The 23,100-nt window shown below is 44.8% G+C and overlaps 1 protein-coding gene across 1 annotated transcript in view; it reads right to left on the bottom strand.

Moving 5' to 3' along the window:
• bach2b (BTB and CNC homology 1, basic leucine zipper transcription factor 2b) overlaps positions 1-22,859 on the bottom strand; it is a gene marked incomplete at its 3' end in the record, with an annotated part of 121,223 nt that extends 98,364 nt beyond the window's left edge. The window contains exon 1 of the mRNA XM_083643495.1: positions 22,764-22,859. The remainder of the gene's footprint in view (positions 1-22,763) is intronic.
• Positions 22,860-23,100: the final 241 nt, after the last annotated feature.

Genomic DNA, 23,100 nt, shown 5'->3' with positions numbered 1-23,100 from the left:
GGGGAAGGTGATTGGCCAGTACTTGCTGATCACAGACCAAAAGCAGGCGGTGCCGCAGCTCTTCTCATCCAAATATGGTCACTTCTGGCTCCAAGAAAATCAAGATGGTGACGGCCACAATGCGAAGGTTCCAAATCGGGAATCCAGAAACAGATATTTTTGTGCGGTCTATGACTTTCTTCACAGCCATTCACAGTATCGCTGTCCCACAATAGCATTAACCACACGTAAACAGGCGTGTATTTACAGTAGTAAATTAAAGTTGGTATTCACATGGAAAGCGATTGATTCAAAGACATTCCAGAGGTATAATGGGCATCATTTCTCCCACTCTGTGTCATAAGTGCTACATGCCTCAGAGTGACAGGAACAATGGCCTCTTTCACTGCTGCACCTCCCCAGGCTGCTGGAGATGGGGAGGTGCATCATGGGAAGCAGACAGGCTGGTACAGTGCAGTGCGTGTGGATACTTCAGAGAGCCTCAAACAAACCCGGGCAACAAGCAATGGCACTTTCACTTAGGGGCATCTGCCATATGTGAATGATGTGCTTCGACTCCTCCAAAACAGTTGCTTTTTGCACAACAGACATCACTGGGGGGGCAGTGTCGGAATTTAGCTAGGCATAAGGGCCAAAATGCCGCCAGGAAATCTCAGAATGCCCCTAAAAAACATCATCCAGAGGGCAAAAATTGCCCCCGATATTTTGATAATTTAATTTCCATCTCTAACACACACTCAGCAGTCAGCACCTGCAAGCTGGTTACCAGAAGATGATGATGAAGAACACACTCACACAAACCACGTTGTTGTTCACACTACGCTTTAGCAACTTTATGCACCAATTACTATTTTTTAAAGTGTCCCCAAAATGTTGTAAATGCCCCCAGTTTGTAGACAGTGGGGGCAAAAGTTGCCCCTCAAATATTTATTTTTATTTCCTACAATGACTGGAGGAAAAGGAGATTTGTGTAAATGATGGCAGGCAGTTCATGAATGCCTCAACACAAGACACTGCAAAAACTATCCTCAACACAAGACACTGCAAAAACTATCCTCAACACAAGACACTGCAAAAACTATCCTCAACACAAGACACTGCAAAAACTATCCTCAACACAAGACACTGCAAAAACTATCCTCAACACAAGACACTGCTAACGGTACGTGCACATCTACAATGGCACGGCGGCTTGCCTGCTGAAAAAGCCGCTTTGACGCTGCATCTTGATAGGCTGTCTTGCTGTATTCTCGATTCTGATTGGTCCATTTCAACATCGCGCTGGAACCGCCCCCAGCGTTTCAGCGTTTCACAGTCGCAGACTAGAGGCGGCTTCTCTCCGAGCGGCTTCACGCTCGCGGGGCGGGACTAGGGCGGGACCTTTCGTTGAAGCTACCCAATGACAGCTCTTCCTACACATTTCCTCCCCGCACCCTCCTGTGTACAACGTTTCTACAGGCTACAGCTCCAAGCTGGAAGCTGGTTTGCACGCCCACAAAACGCTGCGACACAGCGGAAAAGCGAATTTGCCATTGTAGATGTGCACGTACCGTAAGACTATCCTCAACACAAGACACTGCAAAAACTATCCTCAACACAAGACACTGCAAAAACTATCCTTAACACAAGACACTGCAAAAACTATCCTCAACACAATACACTGCAAAAACTATCCTCAACACAAGACACTGCAAAAACTATCCTCAACACAAGACACTGCAAAAACTATCCTCAACACAAGACACTGCAAAAACTATCCTCAACACAAGACACTGCAAAAACTATCCTCAACACAAGACACTGCAAAAACTATCCTCAACACAATACACTGCAAAAACGATATATCCTCAACACAAGACACTGCAAAAACTATCCTCAACACAAGACACTGCAAAAACGATATATCCTCAACACAAGACACTGCAAAAGCTATCTATCCTCAACACAAGACACTGCAAAAACTATCTATCTTAACTGCTGACATAAGTGAAATAATTATGCAAATGTAATATAATGTAATCCAATGTAAATACACTGGTTTCAAGAATCGACTGTTTGCCCTTTTTTTGGTACATTTTTATTTTATTTGACATAACGGAGAGGAGTGGTTCTCAACGTGGGGTCCGGGGACAACCAGGGGTCCTTGAGAGGGCTCCAGGGGGTCCCTGGGAAATTGATGAAGTGTTCAACTTCAGCATTATTGAATTTACAAGAAGTTAACGCAATTATAGAATGTAGAAGAATGAGTGTTTCCATCATAGTTTCACTCTTATCTCGCTGCCTACAATACTAGTCATGGAATTCTGGACAAAATCATATCTGACATTAAAAGTATTCTCATCAGAGTTGGGTCTGACCTTGATATGAAAGAGGTTGAGAATCACTGGCGTATATCTGCCTTATTTAAAGAACTAGTTTCAAGTTTTGTTTCAAGTCTTGTTTCACACTTCTCAAAACATCGGAGACTACATTGGGGGGAAAAAGTGAAATGACCTCATTCCTTCTTCTTTTTGGAACACTGATTTGAGGGCTCAGCGACATGTTAGCAGCATGCAGTGTGGAGCCAGTGAAGGAAACAGCCTTTGACTCTGAGCTGCTCTTAAGGCGTGACACACACAGATGCCAGCTCTCCACGTGGTCCGAGGAAGCTAAGCACTCTTAGCACTCGTACTCCTATACTACGAGGGTTTTAAGTCCAGTCTTAAGCCCTAAGCCACAAACCTCCACTATGAGACTAACAGCACCCAGACAGAGGATGCCATTGTGCTGCTAATAGTGGGCTAATAAACAGGAGGGGGATATGAGTCTTGACTTTAATTCATACGCAGCGCATGTGAGAGACGTCATAAAGAGATTTGGGAGCTTCAGGTCCCATTAGAGAGTCATAATTTTGCCAAATATACATTCAACAGGATATTATGTCTGGATTTAAACATTCTTTGAAGGGAGTAGTTGGGTGGGTGGACACCGACTTTTTTTCCCTCCCCTAAAAGTAAGAGTTGTTAACAGCTCCGGCCCTTAGTAAAGATTTACACTTCCAGCCCGGGATGGAAGAGAACGAGACGCTTGTATTAATTATTATTTTTCGGTATTAAGGCGATACAGTCGCTGTTGCAGCACCTGCAGAGGAAGTCAGAGAAGGAAGCCTAGTTTCCTTTGCAACAGCTTGTTATGAATGGAAAAGATGCACACTTTATCCAGAGTGTATTCGTTACCAACAGTGTGGCCTTTTTGTTGTTGTTTGAAAACATTGTATGAATTATAATTGTTTGTTTTTCCAGAGTGTGAAATCATCCACTTTAATAAAGGATCTTTGTTGCTAGGCTGAGATTTTTTTCCCCCTTTCATCTTTATGGGAATAAAGAATAAATCCATATATCTACTGTAACTTTCCAGCAAAATGAAAAACGTGTCTATGGTGTTGTGTGTGACAGTAATTTGACTACACAACAACAATACATGTGAATGAAAAGAATCCAACAATATCTGAATTTGAGTGCGTGTGCATTAAACGCGTGCTTTCGTTTCCACACACTGTACCCACCACAGGAAGAAGCACAAATAAATAGTCTCCCCGGCAACATGTGTGATACTTTGAAACCAATTCAAAAGAAAGAGGAGAAAATGTGACGGTGAAGAAGAGGGTCCAGTACTTACAGACTTGTCCTTCATATTGTGACTGTGATGAGTGAGCATTAGTCCGTGAGCGCTGACTCTGTGACAGGCAGAGCGACTGTACATCACTGACTCTGTGACAGGCAGAGCGACTGTACATCACTGCCAGTAAGAAACATGCCAAGTCACACAGATGATTGACAGGTTGGCGGTGCATTGTGAGGGCTTCCCTGGTGCACCGCAAGACCCTCCTAAATCCAGGGTTAACCGCCTATTAGAGTAAAGCTAAACACATATATATAATATAATATATAATAATAATAATAATAAATGTGTGTGTGTGTGTAATGTTGTGTATATATAGCACCTTATATCAGTTAGATTTCGGTATATACACATTTTAACATTTTTGTTGGTGTTTATGATTATATCATATGGGTGGTGATGGCAAATTAGCCCCTATCATTCTATACCTGAAAACTGAAAATTACACAAATATTACAATAATGTATGAAATACAACATTACATTTGTCCACGTATAACCTAATTGAATTTGACAGATTGGTTTTTCATTTCAAGAAGAAAAAATATTTTAAGGCTCAATAACTTGCTAAGATAAGACATTTTGGTAGTCATATATGCTTAGGGATAATAATACTATCTTCCATACTTTGCGTATGATTCGCAAACTTTTCAAGACCTAAAACTTATCAAATTAATTGTCCGTGCTTTTCCAGATCACTGATGGCAACACAAGTCGCTCCTAATTTGCAGCCATCACAACTTAACCAATCATAGCACTGCCATATCATCCAGCTAACCGTTATTATCTGTTTCATCTCAGATTTAGACTAATGACTAACAAAAGATTCACACCATATAACAAAAGCAATTTCAAATCCATGACATGTCTAAGATGATTCAGTCCTGAACCATAACTCATCTCTGACAGCAAACAAGATTTCTCTGAAACACAACTTGAATCCCAAGCCGCTCGCTTCCTTTGTGTGCTTGTGGTAAAGAGAAGACATTTTCTCTCCGAGATAAAAATCAGCTGTGAAATCTCCTCTATATTGTGAAATTCGTGTCTACTGATAATAATCGAAACCGCTGAACCCAAAAATGTGCACACAGTGACATTGTTGTTCGGAATCCATTGATGAGTCACATTTTGGAAAAGCTACAGATTGATTACATAGAATTGAAATTATGTTTCCCGGTGCTGGGGTTGTCACAATACTAGAATTTAACTTCGATACCGGTACCCAGGAAAATATTGGTACTCAATACTATTTTCGATACCACAACAACACATCGAGAGAGGCATCAAAATAAGCAAAGACAGATGGACGGACAGACGCACGCCTCTCCATCTATAGGCCCGATAAAACTGATTAAAAACTTTGCACTTACACAGCAGATTACCCCTGCTCTAGTCATCAGCCTATCAGAACACAGCAGATTACCCCTGCTCTAGTCATCAGCCTATCAGAACACAGCAGATTACCCCTGCTCTAGTCATCAGCCTATCAGAACACTTTGAGCTTGTTGAAGCAACAGATACCCACCAATGATAGGGAGGAAAAAGCAGTAGTATGTTTGATTTTTCATTCAGAGAAACTAAAGCATGGCTGGTATTGATACTGTTTTGCGAATGAGTATTGTATCCATTTCTAATTCTTAGTATTGATACTTACTGATACTATCGATACTTTTGACAACTGTATCCGGTAGCAGCTTGAAAATGCAACAGAGGAAGATAAGTGAATTAATAGCTGTAATCCCTGGCTTTGAGGGGGATGCTGCTAAAGCATAGCCTAAATGTTCCTTTTGTATAGCGTGATGAATATACATGAGGGCGTTCAAACAGACTGGACTATGAAGATGCTGCAGACTGAGCCTGGCATGATGAGGCTGAGCCTGACATGATGAGACTGAGCCTGACATGATGAGACTGAGCCTGACATGATGAGACTGAGCCTGACATGATGAGGCTGAGCCTGACATGATGAGACTGAGCCTGACATGATGATGAGACTGAGACTGAGCCTGACATGATGATGAGACTGAGCCTGACATGATGAGACTGAGCCTGACATGATGAGACTGAGCCTGACATGATGAGACTGAGCCTGACATGATGAGACTGAGCCTGACATGATGAGACTGAGCCTGACATGATGAGACTGAGCCTGACATGATGAGTCTGAGCCTGACATGATGAGACTGAGACTGAGCCTGACATGATGAGACTGAGCCTGACATGATGAGACTGAGTCTGACATGATGAGACTGAGTCTGACATGATGATGAGACTGAGCCTGACATGATGAGACTGAGCCTGACATGATGAGACTGAGCCTGACATGATGAGGCTGAGCCTGACATGATGAGGCTGAGCCTGACATGATGAGACTGAGCCTGACATGATGAGACTGAGTCTGACATGATGATGAGACTGAGCCTGACATGATGAGATGATGAGAGCCAATTTGCTGCCTTCCCTCCAGACACAATCCCTGAGTGAGATGAAAGACATGCAGCTACTGTCATCCATCTAAATGGCCAGCCACTGCAGCCTTTCATACAGCTATTACTATTGATCTGTACACTCTCTCTCTCTCCCTCCATCTCTCTCTCTCTCTCTCTCTCTCTCCCTCCATCTCTCTCTTCCTCCATCTCTCTCTCCCTCCATCTCTCTCTCTCTATCTCTCTCTCTTTGTTTCAAACCCAATTTCCAGAATAAAATGTTGACATTGTACACGTCTAAAAAGCAGGATTATTGTACAATATCAACATGAATTTGAAACAAAACAAGCAGTTTCAAAAACATGGCATTTTACGTCGGCAATCGCTCCAGTCTGTAACTGCGTGTAAGGAAAAAGAAAGAAAAAAAGATGGATTTTTGAAAATCAAAGTAGCTTTAAATTGAACCACTCACACAAACGTTTATCTACATTTTTGATTAAAAGTTGGAAAATTCCCCCTTTTAAAATCAAACCTGAAGGGGAACGCCATTTTGTAAAAGTCCCATGCAAGGTATAGCAGCAGGTGGCGTGCTGTTTGGACACGCTTGGCTGACGGAGATCTTGTGACTCAGGCTGCAGTATCAACAGCAGACTGTCCACAACTCTGCACTCTTCACCTTTCACCATCTGTCTGCTGGCCAGCGGGCGTCATGTGACATGTGTGTCATGTGACCGTCTGCCACAGGTACATGACATGCTCCAGCCAGGTGCGAGGTCAGTGTGTAAAAGCCTCCTGATCACATGACCTCACATTCTGTTTCACTCCACATATCAGTCTGGACTTCAATCCGTCCACAGCGACTTCAGTGGGCGGGAGTACTTGCCTTGACAGACAACTCCTTTAGCCAATCAGTGTCGCCACATCCAATCCAAATCCACTCTGAAGGGGGGGAAATGTCTCTTCTCTTCTCTGCAGAGAAACTCAGCTGGTGAATACTCGTGTTCTTGTTTTAATTGTCGTTATTGGGTCTACTTCTGCAATAACTGCACTTATGGGTGTGTTTACACTAGTAATGCTAACGTTAGCGCTCGTTGCTTCGGGAGTCGCCATTTGCGTTTTGCCCTGATTGGCCGGTTGCGTCATCGAGTACGGCGCAGTCCCTGATTGGCCCAGGTTTGGAAATGGCTGGGGGGGCGGGTGGAAGTCCAGACTGCTCCGTGGAGTGAAACAGAATGCCAGGTCACATGATCACGATGGTTTAACCAGGTTAGGAGGTCAGCACCTTAGCGAAGCCGAGGGTGAGCCTGACTTAGTGAGACTCACCTAAACTGAACCGTCAGCTGGACACTTGACTCAGAGAGGAGAGGACAGTACCATCACCACAGCTCCAGTTTGACTTCTTTGGTCACAAATCACAGATAACAAATGTGATTGTAGTCCCTGTAACTTGAACTAAGATGGCCTTTATTCCTTTTCTATAGAACACATGAAGAAATAGCTGAATATGAGCATCAGCCCAGACTGTGGTTTGCCCTTGCCTGGTTTTGTGACGCTATGGCTTTCCAAGCTGGCTATCAGATGTCAACATCCCCATAAAACCGTGCGTTTTGGGCTTGTTTCCTGTCTGTCGGTTCGGATTGCCTTCTCACCCTGCAGTTCGCTTGGAAGAGGACCAAGACTGCCATTGTCAGGTGGGTCATTTGTTACCGCCCGAGGTCCAATGACATTGTTCTGACCCGTCCAGACGAAACAGGAGTAAACACACATTGATTAAACTGCTCCCGACATGCTTGGTGTGAACGCACCCTAAAGAGGACTTCTGAGCACTGGCTTTTTATGGGCTCATTCACTTTAAATTACAGGATGAAGTCAGTACAAAAACCTGGCTGACAAGTATCCACGTTAGCATTACTCCCCACAGGAAGAGCTGTATTTCACTGTCAAACGTGGATCTAACCGCGCGCGCGCGCACACACACACACACACACACGCACACGCGTGCACACACCCACACACGCACACATTCATGTTTTCCGTTCCACCACTGTGTGTGCAACAAATGGAAAAGACATGCACTGCTGTAAAACCTCCCGTTTGATCCTTTCACTTTCACAGGTTCTTCGTGCCGTGGCATTCTGCATCTTCCCAGAGCTGGAAGAAGTCATCAGATCATGTACTTAAGTAAAAGTATCAATAACAGCATGTCAAAATACTCTGTTACAAGTAAAAGTCCTACTTTCAAAATGTTACATATTAAGTAAAAGTACAAAAGCATTTAGCAAAATAAGAAGAGAAGTACTCATTGCGCAGAATATCATGTTATGGGACTATAAATATTGATGCATGAATGTGTTCATCACTTCAATGTTGCAGCTGGTAAAGGTGGAGCTCATTTTAATGACTTCATATACTGCTAGGGCCAGTGGGGGGGGGGGGGGGGGGGGGGGGGGGGTTAATATAAAATAAATCAGAATTATTAGTTGATTTATAATTTGTATTCATAATATAAATCTGCAAAGTAACTAGTAAAGCTATCAAATAAAGGTAGAAAGTACAATATTTCCCTCTGAAATGTAGTGAAGTGGAAGTATAAAGTTGCATCAAATGGAAATACTCAAGTAAAGTACGAGTACCTCAAAATTGTACTCAAGTAGTACTTGAGTTTCTTTCCTGGCTCCTTTTCTATGCTGTACTCAAATCAAAATAAAAGACATTAAGAAGTAAGGCTGCATAATGGGCCTGTGCCTCGACGCTGCTACATACCGGATCTCCACCAATGGCGGCCTGCTGTGAGATGGCAAGGAGCCACCGCCAGCAGGAAGCAGCTCACTGGTTTACAGCACAGAGCAGGAAGCAGCTCACTGGTTTACAGCACAGAGCAGGAAGCAGCTCACTGGTTTACAGCACAGAGTGCAGGAAGCAGCTCACTGGTTTACAGCACAGAGCAGGAAGCAGCTCACTGGTTTACAGCACAGAGCAGGAAGCAGCTCACTGGTTTACAGCACAGAGCAGGAAGCAGCTCACTGGTTTACAGCACAGAGCAGGAAGCAGCTCACCGGTTTACAGCACAGAGCAGGAAGCAGCTCACCGGTTTACAGCACAGAGCAGTAAGCAGCTCACTGGTTTACAGCACAGAGCAGGAAGCAGCTCACTGGTTTACAGCACAGAGCAGGAAGCAGCTCACCCGTTTACAGCACAGAGCAGGAAGCAGCTCACCGGTTTACAGCACAGAGCAGTAAGCAGCTCACTGGTTTACAGCACAGAGCAGGAAGCAGCTCACTGGTTTACAGCACAGAGCAGGAAGCAGCTCACTGGTTTACAGCACAGAGCAGGAAGCAGCTCACTGGTTTACAGCACAGAGCAGGAAGCAGCTCACCGGTTTACAGCACAGAGCAGTAAGCAGCTCACTGGTTTACAGCACAGAGCAGGAAGCAGCTCACTGGTTTACAGCACAGAGCAGGAAGCAGCTCACCCGTTTACAGCACAGAGCAGGAAGCAGCTCACCGGTTTACAGCACAGAGCAGTAAGCAGCTCACTGGTTTACAGCACAGAGCAGGAAGCAGCTCACTGGTTTACAGCACAGAGCAGGAAGCAGCTCACTGGTTTACAGCACAGAGCAGGAAGCAGCTCACTGGTTTACAGCACAGAGCAGGAAGCAGCTCACTGGTTTACAGCACAGAGCAGGAAGCAGCTCACCGGTTTACAGCACAGAGCAGGAAGCAGCTCACTGGTTTACAGCACAGAGCTGGGTGCAGGAAGTGGGCACACTACGCCCCATGCGCTACCACCCACCGCCACCCCTCCCAACCACCTGCGCTGGTCTCACAGGATGTCTCCCACCCCCTCACCCCCACCTCTTCCCCAACAGAAACTCCTTTACAGATGCACACTTCACCAACCGCACACACACACACACACACACACACACACACACACACACACACACACACACACACACAAACACACACACACGCTTTGTTCCTTGCGCTCCTCGACGGTGATAATACAACAACATGAATGTAGGGCTGGGGAATATATCAATATTATATCGTTATCGGGACTAGATATCATATTCGATTTTGGATATCGTAATACCGTGATGTGGCATCTGAACTTATCAGACTGTTCTAGCTGTTCTATTATTTGTCCTTACCCACTTAGTCATTATATCCACATTACCGATGATTATTTATCAAAAATATAAGTGTGTAAATATTTTGTGAAAGCGTCAATATTCATCCCTAAAATATTCTCACAATATTCATTATGATCAATAGGTATTTGGTCAAAAATATAATATTTGATTTTGTCCATATCGCACAGCCCTATGTGAATTAATTATTAATTAATTAATTATTCATTAATATGTTATTTGGGCTTACTGGAGATTGCTGCACAAAAAAAGTGCTGCAATTAAAGAGGGAAATTGTGCAGTTTGCTGCGTAATCACTGATTTCATAATCATGTAGGCTACTTGAGCGATTCTCATGGTCAACTCTGATTACATAAGACTCAGAAAACAAACAAAAAAGCCAAATGGCTGTGTAAAGTAAATAATTAATGATCAATAGTTATCTCCTGTTTACTGTGCTGCTTATTTTCTCATTTCTATTTACGTACGTATTTATGTTCATCAGACGCAGATGTCAGGGCTGTCATAGAGTGTTTGGTTTTAGTCAAGTGTCTCTGTCCCGCAACGAGGGGCGTCTCGGACCGGCTCTGTCCCGCAACGAGGGGCGTCTCGGACCGGCTCTGTCCCGCAACGAGGGGCGTCCCGGACCGGCTCTGTCACTCCCCCCTCCCCCCCTCTAAAACAATGATATCACTGCACCGTCCCATGCAGGAATGATCTCACTGCACCGTCCCATGCAGGAGTGACCTCACTGCACCGTCCCATGCAGGAATGACCTCACTGCACCGTCCCATGCAGGAATGACCTCACTGCACCGTCCCATGCAGGAATGATCTCACTGCACCGTCCCATGCAGGAATGATCTCACTGCACCGTCCCATGCAGGAATGATCTCACTGCACCGTCCCATGCAGGAGTGACCTCACTGCACCGTCCCATGCAGGAATGATCTCACTGCACCGTCCCATGCAGGAATGACCTCACTGCACCGTCCCATGCAGGAATGACCTCACTGCACCGTCCCATGCAGGAATGATCTCACTGCACCGTCCCATGCAGGAATGATCTCACTGCACCGTCCCATGCAGGAATGATCTCACTGCACCGTCCCATGCAGGAATGACCTCACTGCACCGTCCCATGCAGGAATGACCTCACTGCACCGTCCCATGCAGGAATGATCTCACTGCACCGTCCCATGCAGGAATGATCTCACTGCACCGTCCCATGCAGGAATGATCTCACTGCACCGTCCCATGCAGGAATGACCTCACTGCACCGTCCCATGCAGGAATGACCTCACTGCACCGTCCCATGCAGGAATGATCTCACTGCACCGTCCCATGCAGGAATGACCTCACTGCACCGTCCCATGCAGGAATGACCTCACTGCACCGTCCCATGCAGGAATGATCTCACTGCACCGTCCCATGCAGGAATGATCTCACTGCACCGTCCCATGCAGGAATGATCTCACTGCACCGTCCCATGCAGGAATGACCTCACTGCACCGTCCCATGCAGGAATGATCTCACTGCACCGTCCCATGCAGGAATGATCTCACTGCACCGTCCCATGCAGGAATGACCTCACTGCACCGTCCCATGCAGGAATGACCTCACTGCACCGTCCCATGCAGGAATGATCTCACTGCACCGTCCCATGCAGGAATGCGCTGATTGTTTTAAATACCTTCCACTCTCATATGCTTGACTGACCGCTGCTCCTTTTTCTTTTTCCCCATCGGCTAGGAAGGAAAGCCAGGAGAGAGAGAGAGAGAGAGAGAGAGAGAGACACAGAGAGACAGAGAGAGAGACAGAGAGAGAGAGAGAGAGAGAGAGACAGAGACAGAGAGAGAGACATAGAGAGAGAGAGAGAGAGAGAGAGAGAGAGAGAGAGAGAGAGAGAGAGAGAGAGACAGAGAGAGAGAGAGGGAAAAACAAAACGACCTTGGCAGGAAACGTCAAGCCCACTAGCAAGATGGGATCTCGCTCCATTCAGACCTTACAACTGAATGTTTTAAATTACAACCCCCCCCCCGTAATTCAATCAGACTCATCAGGGGGAAAAAACACATTCTTGGCAGTGAGGAGAGGAATCTGATGATGGCATGATGCTGTGCAGAGAAAGACTTGTAAAAAAATACCTGTAGTTAATCTGTGTCACTGGAGGAACAGAGATTGTAAAGATATTAACAGTGCGCCTAGTGAACTTGAGATATCAAATTAAAACACAGATTCCCGTCACATGACAGCAATGTATCACTTCGATATTATGAATAATCTATGGACTCCAAGCTGACAAATGAGTTGTTCCATATGTGATTTGATATCATTTTTTCACTGCAGTAGAGTCTTTCCCATGCTGCTGACTGAGCAGGTTATGGACATGACATGCAGGAATCTGTCTGAGTTATGGGGACCAAACAGAAAACGTAAACACTCAAAGACCTCTCTGTTCTCTAAAGTTCCATGCTGCAAGGCAGCCTACAAACAGCCCGGTACGCTGGTGACTCTCACATTGATCCGTGTAGTGAGTTTCATATTAATACCTCGGAAAGGCGAGAAGGGGAAAACAGTTATATTATTATTATGATTATTTATTAAGGCGAGAAGGGGAAAACACAGTTATGACAACGGCAACACTCGCTTTTGATTGTGAGCGTGGTTTCATTGTGCGCTGCAGTGCCAGTGAACAGAACAAAAGGGAGTCTCATATAAGGATATGACCTCAGACTACAGAGGAAGACAACACAACAGCCTCCTGCCTCCGCTGCAGGCACACAGAGTTGAGTTCAAACAGAATACTGTTGCATATAATATAATGTTGCGTAATATAATGTTGCATATAATATAATGTTGCATAATATAATGTTGCATAATATAATGTTGCATTTCTATCACTATCTACGCCAGGCCAGAGTTTGATATTTAAAAAAAAAAAAAAAAAAAAAAAAATTGCGTGGGGGAAAAAAATATATATGACTGGCCCGGGAGAAGCTTTTTTATTTCATTTTTCCTTGTTTGTTACATTACAGTGTTTGATTTTCATCATAATATGGTTTTCCATAATAATAATTATTTCAGTGTTTATGCCTGTGTTGCTGTCTGTTGTAGTGTAAAACGGCTAAAGGGAGAGCAGGTGGTTACATGAAAGTGAGTGAGAAAAGGAGAAGATACTGAATAATGACATTACAACAGTATAATCCTAATGTTAATTTAAAATTAAATATTCTTCTAAATATGGATACAAGTCCAAAAAACTTCAAATTTTCTTTCCACTCCTTACAGCACCCCCTACTTAATAATAGTTCCAGCACGGCTGCGAAAATGTGGTGGCGGGTTGTGTCAAGTGTACATATAATGGCTCGGGGTCCGGCCCCCGGCTCCTTAGGTTTCTGACAATGTGGCCCCCTGAACAATTTAGTTGAATAGCCCTGATCTACGCATTACCTTGTGTTTTATGTTTTATTTTGGTTGCTCTTTTGTTTTCCTTTTTTTTCTGTCATTTGTTTGTACTGTTGTTTTTCTTTTTCTTATTTGCTTGTTTTTTTCTCTTGTTTTTGTTTATATACAGGTATGCTTTGTCCCGATTATTTATCAATATTGGTTTAATTTCTTAGGTAGAGACCCAGAATAAGCCCAATTTGTGTTTTCCTGTCTCTACCAGCACAATCTTCTGTTGTTTTCCTTTGTCTCTTTCTGATTTTAATATGTGCACAGAAAAAGTAAATCTGAGGCAGAGCTGCTCTGGGGAAAGAAATAATCTCATTGGTTGAGATTAAGCTCAATGGGCTAAGTAACGTTAGACTGAAATCCAGTGAAAAAAGCAAAGTAAGAATGGATGGAGCTAATATTAGGCCTACACTTAGCTAATACTAAGCCAAGTGCTCATGCTATTTAGTCATATTAACTTATCTAGGTTAGCTAGTTAACCTAGCTGACCTTCCAAGTTCAAACTAGCCATAGGCCTACTAGCCTTTAGCTATGTACTGTAGGTAAACTATACTAGCCAGCTGTTAAACTTCCAACATTGAATGAATGAAAAATAATGACTTATATAATATTTTGACTAAAGTTCCTTGTTTAGCATTCAAGTTTTCTAATTAGCTAACTTGCACTCTGCAAAACTGCCTCTTTGGCACAGACCTTGTTATGAGCAATTTGATGTAGGAACTATTTTCTTAGAAGCTAGCAGCTATAACGGGTGTAGTTCGGTTGAAAGAAAATAGTTCCTACGTAGATACAGTCGTTCTGTGTGGGAACTTACTATGGCTGGCGCGCGAGACTCGGTGGGGTAAAACCTCCAATATATCTCTATGGGCTGACTCACCAAAGGACGGTGCTGTGGCTCTACACTACAGGATTGGGGATTCAAAAGCAGGTACACAGACGCCTGTTCAGATGTTACGTTCACTGCGGGGGTTGAATCCCTGATCCTGTCTGCCTGGGCTGGGCTAGCGGCTAAATGCTAACTCTGCTGCATTGGAAGAACGGGAGGATTTACCCCACGCTGATCCATTGAACATGACGAGACACTGACAGTATCTATGCCGCCCAACAGGTGTAGTTCGGTCAAAAGAAAATAGTTCCTATAATTGACACTGCTTACGATAAGGTCTATTATCTTATCTTGAGTAACCCGGTCATGATTTCTGGAAAGAGACATTGCTGTTGAGTTTTGTTTTTCGTCCTCTCTCTCTCTTTTCATTTTTTTTCTTTCGTTTTGTTTTGTTTTCCTTTCCTCTCTTTTTTGTGTGTGTGCTTTGAGCACCACAACCCGATTGCCGTCCAATTCCGTTGTATTTGAGAGAAGAGACATCTCTACAGCCGATATCTCCGAAACTCCGCACAGCAACTCACAGCAAAACAATCTATCGTCTAGATTGATAAATAGCACTGCAGGTTAAAGGAACACTCCGCCCATTTTCAACCAGCTTTGTATCATTAGAACATCAGTAGTATATCAGAAAACTGTAAACGGTTTTGAAGTCTGTCATTTAATTTGACGGTTATTGAGTGTTAAAGTGTGGACCAGTGACATCACTGGTCCACACTAACTCAAAGGAATAACTCATTAACTCAAATCAACTCTCAAACTGTAAACGGTTTTGAAGTCATTCATCTAGTTTGACAGTTATTGAGAGTTGATTTGAGTTAATGAGTTATTAATTTGAGTTAGTGTGGACCAGTGATGTCACTGGTCCACACTTTAACACTCAATAACTGTCAAATTAAATGACAGACTTCAAAACAGTTTACAGTTTTCTGATATACTACTGATGTTCTAATGATACAAAGCTGGTTGAAAATGGGCGGAGTGTTCCTTTAAGGGAAAATATATATTTTTGATTTCCGAGGTCTCCGAGGAAGTTGTGCAACACAGTATTTGGTCGGTGGCCGGTGGTCAGTCAGCGGGGGCTTTTGACTCATATCCACATGTGAGTCAGCAGCTGCACAGGCTAAACTGCTGACAGACAGACGAGAGGACGACTCCATTTAAACTGACAGAGACACTCCTACTATCTGCACACAGGTGAGCTCCAAACACAAACACATAAAGTAGGTCTAACCCTCGAGACATATATTCACTTTACTCTGCCTCATTTTCACAGGTAAACTGGTCTCATTTGATATGGTAATATGCATATCATTGCTATGATGAGAGGTGTGTGTGTGTGTGTGCGCGTGTGTGTGTGTGTGTGCGTGTGTGTGTGTGTGTGTGCGTGCGTGTGTGTGCGTGTGTGTGTGTGCGTGCGTGGGGGGGGGGGGGGCCCTCTGGGGACCACACAGACAACGCTTGCAACACAACTGTTTTACCATGAACAACCTCCGCGCAGCCTCTTACGAAATCCAGCATGAATTTCTGGAGTCAGCAGCCAAATGAGTGATGCAGTGATAACGTCTGCCTGACGTCTGCTGCCGCTTCTCAGACGAAGATCTGAGACAACAAGGCTGCTAAAGCACTTGATGTGGTACTTTTCTTTGGCCGCCATTTTCCCAGTGGGTGCAGCGGGGGCGGGACCATCGCAGGCAGCACACATGTCACTCACGTCCTCTGACACTCAGGGGAAAAGACCACACACAAGGCGTTGGAATTTAAAAACAAAATGCAAAGGCGTTCATAGAGGAACCAGTTTCTATTTGGAGGCGTGTGCTTTCACGTGCCGCCGGTTGTATGTACGGCATGCTGTAAAACACGCATAACACATGCTAATGTTTCAGCGCTATTTCTATCAAGCGACGTGTCTCTCTGCACACGTCTGTCATCCAACAGAGCAGAAACGGACCTGTGTTCATTGTGTCGAGGATATCCTGTCACAAATAACTAGGGATGGGTATCGTTTCGTATCTTTCCGATACTGGTGCTAAAACGATCGATTTAAAACGTTATCGGTGCCTAAAAGGTGCATGAACCAAGACTCTTTTTTTTCAGATTTAAAGCGATTTCGAGCAGCGTGCTCGGACTTATCTTAGTGAAAGTGTGTGCGGCGCTGGTTCCGGAGCACACCGGGTCTTTCTCTCAGCAGCTCGGACGGGCATGGCACTGAAATTAGGCACCTAAATCTGCGTTGCAATTCCGTGTGGTAACCATTTGTAAAGGTATCGGTGCCATAGTGGTAACCGGGTTTTCGGTACCCGAACCCTATTAATAACGTGACAAAACAGAGGATTCGACACATGAATTGCTGGTATTCCACCCGGAGCAAAAACACACACACACAAACAGACACACACAAACCCCAGCCAAACGGCTCTTTGATAAGAACAAACTCCTGAGTGTCTTGAACGCAGCTCTTGGAGTGGAGAGCCGTTCAAGTCACTTGGCCTCAGAGTGCTCCTCCACACAGAGGACCTCACCGTGTCAAAGCAGCAGCTGTGGAAGCTTTAACGGTGTGCACCTCCACTTCCTGTTTCACAGAGGGACTATGGGAACGCAACGTAACGTCACTCGCACAGACACAGACAGACACAGTGCCGCACGAGACAAGGACAAAACAACAATGACGTGTGTGCATCAATTGGAACTGTTTGAATGGACCTCTGCAAACGCTTCACACACAGTCCCTTGCCAGTAGTGGTAGCACTATAATCCAATAAAAACAGGTCATTATAACGTGCTAAATGTTCTCTGTTCATTCACTGAACTCCACTTTGCACAAGGCTCATTCTTCCAAACTGCCTGAATAACGACTCCATCCACCTCTCCCCTCCCTCCACCTCTCCCCTCCCTCCACCTCTCCCCTCCCTCCACCTCTCTCCTCCACCCACCTCTCCCCTCCCTCCACCTCTCCTCCACCCACCTCTCCCCTCCCTCCACCTCTCTCCTCCAGCCACCTCTCCCCTCCCTCCACCTCTCTCCTCCAGCCACCTCTCCCCTCCCTCCACCTCTCCCCTCCCTCCACCTCTCCCCTCCCTCCACCTCTCTCCTCCAGCCACCTCTCCCCTCCCTCCACCTCTCCCCTCCCTCCACCTCTCTCCTCCATCCACCGTTGTTTTCATTCCAAACCAATTAGGAGCAGATGCAGTCATTTAATTGGCTCAATATGTTTTGCATGGTTAAAAGCTAATAGATGCCCACAGGATGGGTTACTAATGAGTGTTAACTTGACGAGTTTTAACTCTCTAGCCATCCCAGAGTTCACAAGGTGATGCCTCCCACTCCGGGCGTCGCATGGGTTCAGGAGATCATCAAAATGGCTCTGACGCACTCTATCGGGTTGATTTTACGAGATGATCATCTCTCACAGGCAACATAAAGAAATCAAACCAAAACAGAACAATCAGAAGTCTGCCTGTGGTGCTTTGTGTTTTGATAGCTTCTTGGCAGCCTCTCCGCGCAGCGCAGCAGCGATCAACACTGCGAGGCATTGCTCTTTCACAGACGACTTTTTGCAACCGCAGACGGAGCTCGGGTCTGGCACGATAATGCAATCTGACTTCACACGCGGCCCGAGCGATAACGCCCGGGCACATCGCCGCCGTGGACGGCCGTGAGAGGAGAATGAACAGCCATGACAGAGGAGAGGAACGAGAGAGCGAGAGAGCGAGAGAGAGAGAGATAGAGAGAGGGGGGGGGGGGGTCGCAACAGAGAGGAAAACAAAAGGCCTTGGTCTAAACTGCAGGATCTAAGATCTGTCCCAGCACTGCTGTTCCATCTACGCCTCACGCTGGCAGCAGCCCAGTCAAACATGCCTTTGTGCTGACGTGGGAGAGCTATGGGAACATGTTTTTTCTCCCTAGCCGAGGCACTGACTTGAGATGTTGAGCTGCTGTGGGGGGTTAGTCTCAATGTCCTCAGTGATGCAAACCATGCTCTCATAGAATGCTGCAGAAAAAGCATCTCCATGAGAAGTGTGACCCTCATTGGTTAGATGATCGCAGCCTTTCTTTCATTACTTTATAAAACACTCATTTATCTTCGAACCGACAGTTCTATTATGCGCAATACAAATCCACAACTATGCAATAGCCCTGCCAACAGGAGGGTCGCAGGTTCGAGCCCCCGCGTCGGGGGCTCGAACTCTCCCCAGATCAGCAGAGGGGGTGGAGCAACGACCAGGGCAGCAGGGGAAATTGGCCAAGTACAACTGGGGAGGGTGTGGGTGGGGGGTAATCCGGAAACAAATATATAACAAACAAAAAGAAATCAATAAATAAAAAATAACACAATAGCACCATGAGGAATTTACCATCATTTCTTCAGGAGATATTGAACAACTATAGGATCACAGCAAGTGGTGGTGATAATGCTCTCACATCGTATCCCTCAAACAAGACGATTGACTTATGCAATTTCATGAATCATGAACCCATAAGTGCTGGGTTACTTTTAACCCATAAGTGCTGGGTTACTTTTGAGACAACAAGCTCCTTCTGTGATCATCATTGTAATCATGCTGATAGGCACCTGGCTAACTTTAGCAACACAACACAGGATGACTACAGGCTGCATGGCTGCAATGGAAACAGCGTCATCACTGCTGTATCGTTCAGAATGGAAAGCCTGCAGGGGGACAAACAGTGTCACATGAAGGGATCCAGTTGCCGTGTGGGATTTCAGCGGTGGCTGCATGGGAACCCTCGGGGAGTCATTATGAGTGCTGCGCTGCGCCGCGGCCGGGTCCCCGAAAACAGCTCGGCTCAAACTGAGCAAGCTTCCCAAGCCAAAGCACAACATGGGAGATGTAGGCCTCCTCCAAACCTCGTAAAAAAAGAATGCTTATGTTTTTCTATTTTAACTTCCAAAGATGGCTTTTTAAAGTCACAAGGAAACAGCATTTCGCTGGTGTCTTATTTCTGGGTGACGGGTTTAGTAACGCGGGGAAGGACCAGGACGGCTCAAACGTTCAAAAATATTTTGTGCAAATTATTTATCCGTCACAAATCTCAGATTCTTCCAAATAAATAAATTGCAGCCACCATGAGCCAAACAAACTGAAAGGTTTCAGAGGTGAACGAACACACCGTGTCACCACTCATGTCACTTGGCAGTAACAAAGTTAGAGGTTTGATATGATGGGAAGGGTGGGGGAGGGGTGGGGTGGGGTGGGGTGGAGGGGGGGGGGGGTCGGTTACTGGCACAAGATGAAGTCACCACTAAAGATACACCAATTACCAGGAAGTCAAACTACTTGGAGGCAGAAAGTGAGAGGAAGGAGCGCCGCATTGAGAGTGTAGAATGGACAGGTGCTCTCAGCTCTCTGCATGTCACAGCTGAGTCATAGCCGGCCACTGAATGCAATTAAATATACATTAAGATCCAGTCAAAAGTCAACCAGCAGCTCTGTCCACAGTGCAGAAATTAAAAATGCCTTTATTACACATGAGAAATAGATTGGAAATATTGCACAAACATGTTTCCTGTGAACTACTGGTTTTGAATGGATATTAATGCATAAAACACTACATTGTTCTTTTTTATTTGATGTTATTTATGTATAAAAAAATATTTTGTTATTTTTTGGGGGGCATTTCTATTGTTAAATAGTGCATGTGTTTTCATTGTCATTGTCATTAAAATGATGGTCAAAGACAATATAATGAACAGTGGTGCTGCACATTTCAGGCATAACCTCATTTGATGGTTCTGATGAAACGTTATCATTATGCAATAATATCATATGCAGCAGGAAGTCTAATATTTGTATGGCAGATTGAATGAGCCGTTTCATCTGAAAGTGGCATTTAACGTTTACAGGTTTGGATTCGCCCTCCCTCACAGTGAAGCAGGCAGAGGACTGCCACGAGAAGAGAGGCAGCGCTATATGGCTATACTGTACAGATGAACAAAGACTCCCGTCCCGTGCGTAAAAGTGCGCACGAGTGCTGCTGCCGCTAGTATACACGTGTTGTAACCAGGCTGATGCCAATCTGACTCGCCAAAGAAAGAAAATGTGTTTATGTTTCAAAATAACATTCAATAGGATTTACTATTGCGACGCAAATGCACATTCGGCTCTCATCCTTTACTAAGTTGAATACATCGGCAAAATCGATATTAGGCCTACATGGATTTCTATCCCTTATATTCCCTTTCAATCATTCAGAAATAGGCTATTAAAAGACGTGCAGAAATGTGAGTTATCGTGAGAGAAAATGGGATATTAAGAGAGGAGGGTGGTGGTGGTGTGGAGATGCGGTGCATCAGCACGAGACAAAGGGCTGTGATGCCGTGGATGTCACCGCTCCACAAAATGCTGTATCACCGCATTAATGGCAGCATCACTCGCGCATCGGATCGACGTTTTATGATTGCAGCCATTTCATCGCTGAGTCAAACACGTGGCGGACAAACAACTGACGGGTTGCCAAAATAATAAATAAATACATCGCTAAATAATAAATACAGTGCAGTGCTTCTATCCGAGACATAACGCAACGCAGCACTTCATCGCTTGGACACATGCTTCTTTAAACCACGATACTGAGCAAAGCACAACGTAGATTTCTAAGCTACACACTGGCGAGCTGTCTGCTGCTGTAGGCTAAGGTAGCCGTTTCAATCAAATCTTTCCCAATTGTCACACAAACCTGCCCAAAAACGGCGCATTAATCAATGAATAATAGTAATAAATAAATCGATCATGCTAGTATACTAGTGGTGTAGAGCAGGGTAAACACACATAAACCACATTAAACATAAACACATAAACAGTTAACCTGATAGTAAATTGATGGATGCTAATTGGGCTATGTACATTGATAATATTACACATCATAGGTGGTTTCAAATTGGTGCCAAAAAAAACAGAGCATAGAGGTTTTAAGGAAGAAATATGAAAGGTTATTTTCTATGGGGGCTGGAGCCTAGCCTATAGGCTACTACCTCATGATGATCACCATGCACCTTTTATTTGCCACTACATCATCACTGACTGCTCCATAATGAGACTGACAGGGACTGACTAAGCCACTGCTGCAGCATCCATCCGCTCACATGACAATGCAGGACCGTGCGTAAAGGCGCAGCTGTTGTTTCGCTGAGAGCATACAAACACACTGCATTCAATATAAATCAGCAATATTGGTGTTTTTGGAAGGTGATCGAACTTGATCGTTCTGATGTTATATGAGGGGTTAACAACTGGGGGGGGGGGGTGCGTTATTTTGGTTCTTTAATGGGACCTTCGAGCCGTAGAGATGATTCCATTGGCTGTCGAACCAAATAAGGCTCGTCCTTACACAGCAAATATTTTGCTGATTTTATGTGCATTAATGAAGTTGCAATATGCCAAGTTTAATTTACAAGTCGACGAAAAGCAGAATGGAATGCTGGATGTAGCTAATGCAAAATGTGTACATTGCACGCATAATGTGATATAATGCCTGTAGAATGTGGATGGAATAGTAGCCTACAATAGAATGGAAGATAACAATAGCATAATAATAATAATAATAATACAGAATAATTTGATTATTTATAATACTCTATATGCATCAGCTTAATTATGAAGCTAGATCCAAATATTTTTTCTTAAAGTGCATGCAGTGAATGGGGGGTCTTTCCGTCCAGAAAATCCTCTTTAACCGGTCAAATGACGCTGCAAGTGACAGCTTCTTTTATCCGAGCATTTTTCCTCCAAGAAGAAAGCAGTGGCATGCCCGACCCTCCTCAGAGATCACCGCTTCTACTTTAGCTTAAAGTGGAGGAGGGGGGGGGGGGGGCACTGTATAGTCTTTACCCTGAGTCAAAGCATAACAGGATGTGGTCGCGTTGTGTTTCACTCCTTGAACCCGAGTTCACACCCCGAAGCATTACACCCTTCAATATTCACACACCGCACGCAAGCTTTCAAGATTTATGCATGCGGTTTGTAAGTGAGTTTTTCTCCAATATCTGTGTAGACTCCTCCTGGCCACCGCTCCACCACTTACGCAAGTTTGCAACTCCACCACTCGGTTATTATGAGAGCAACAATGGGCAGTGATTTACCAAAGACGAACAAAATGGGATAATGAATCACATCACCACAGCAAGTGGTCACTCGACAGATACAAACAGAGAGAGAACACGCTGTAGGCAACATGCATGCATAGGCTCACCTTTTACTTTCTCTCCTGCTCGTATTCCAGCCCTGGCTTTTTGTCCGCTTCCCAAATAACTTCTTTCACATGATGACGACTCGCTTTGTCGTTTCCTCAAAGCCTCAAAGGGGAGACGACTTCTTTCTTTTCCCGGTCCTGCAGCTCGGTTATCTCTCACTAACAAAACACATAGTACACACACCGTCTGTGATTACGGTCTGTTGTGTGTGAATGCGCGTGTGTGTGTGTGCGTGCAGCGTGCGTGTGTGTGTGATCCAGCAGCGCGGTGCGGCGTGCCTCCCGCTCCGTCTCTCCGCTGTTTGTTACACCGGACTGGAACGCCTACTCTCCTCTC

This window comes from Poromitra crassiceps, assembly GCF_964638095.1.
Source record: "Poromitra crassiceps genome assembly, chromosome: 9".
NCBI lineage: Eukaryota > Metazoa > Chordata > Actinopteri > Beryciformes > Melamphaidae > Poromitra > Poromitra crassiceps.
This window is presented reverse-complemented; position numbering and strand designations above follow the sequence as displayed.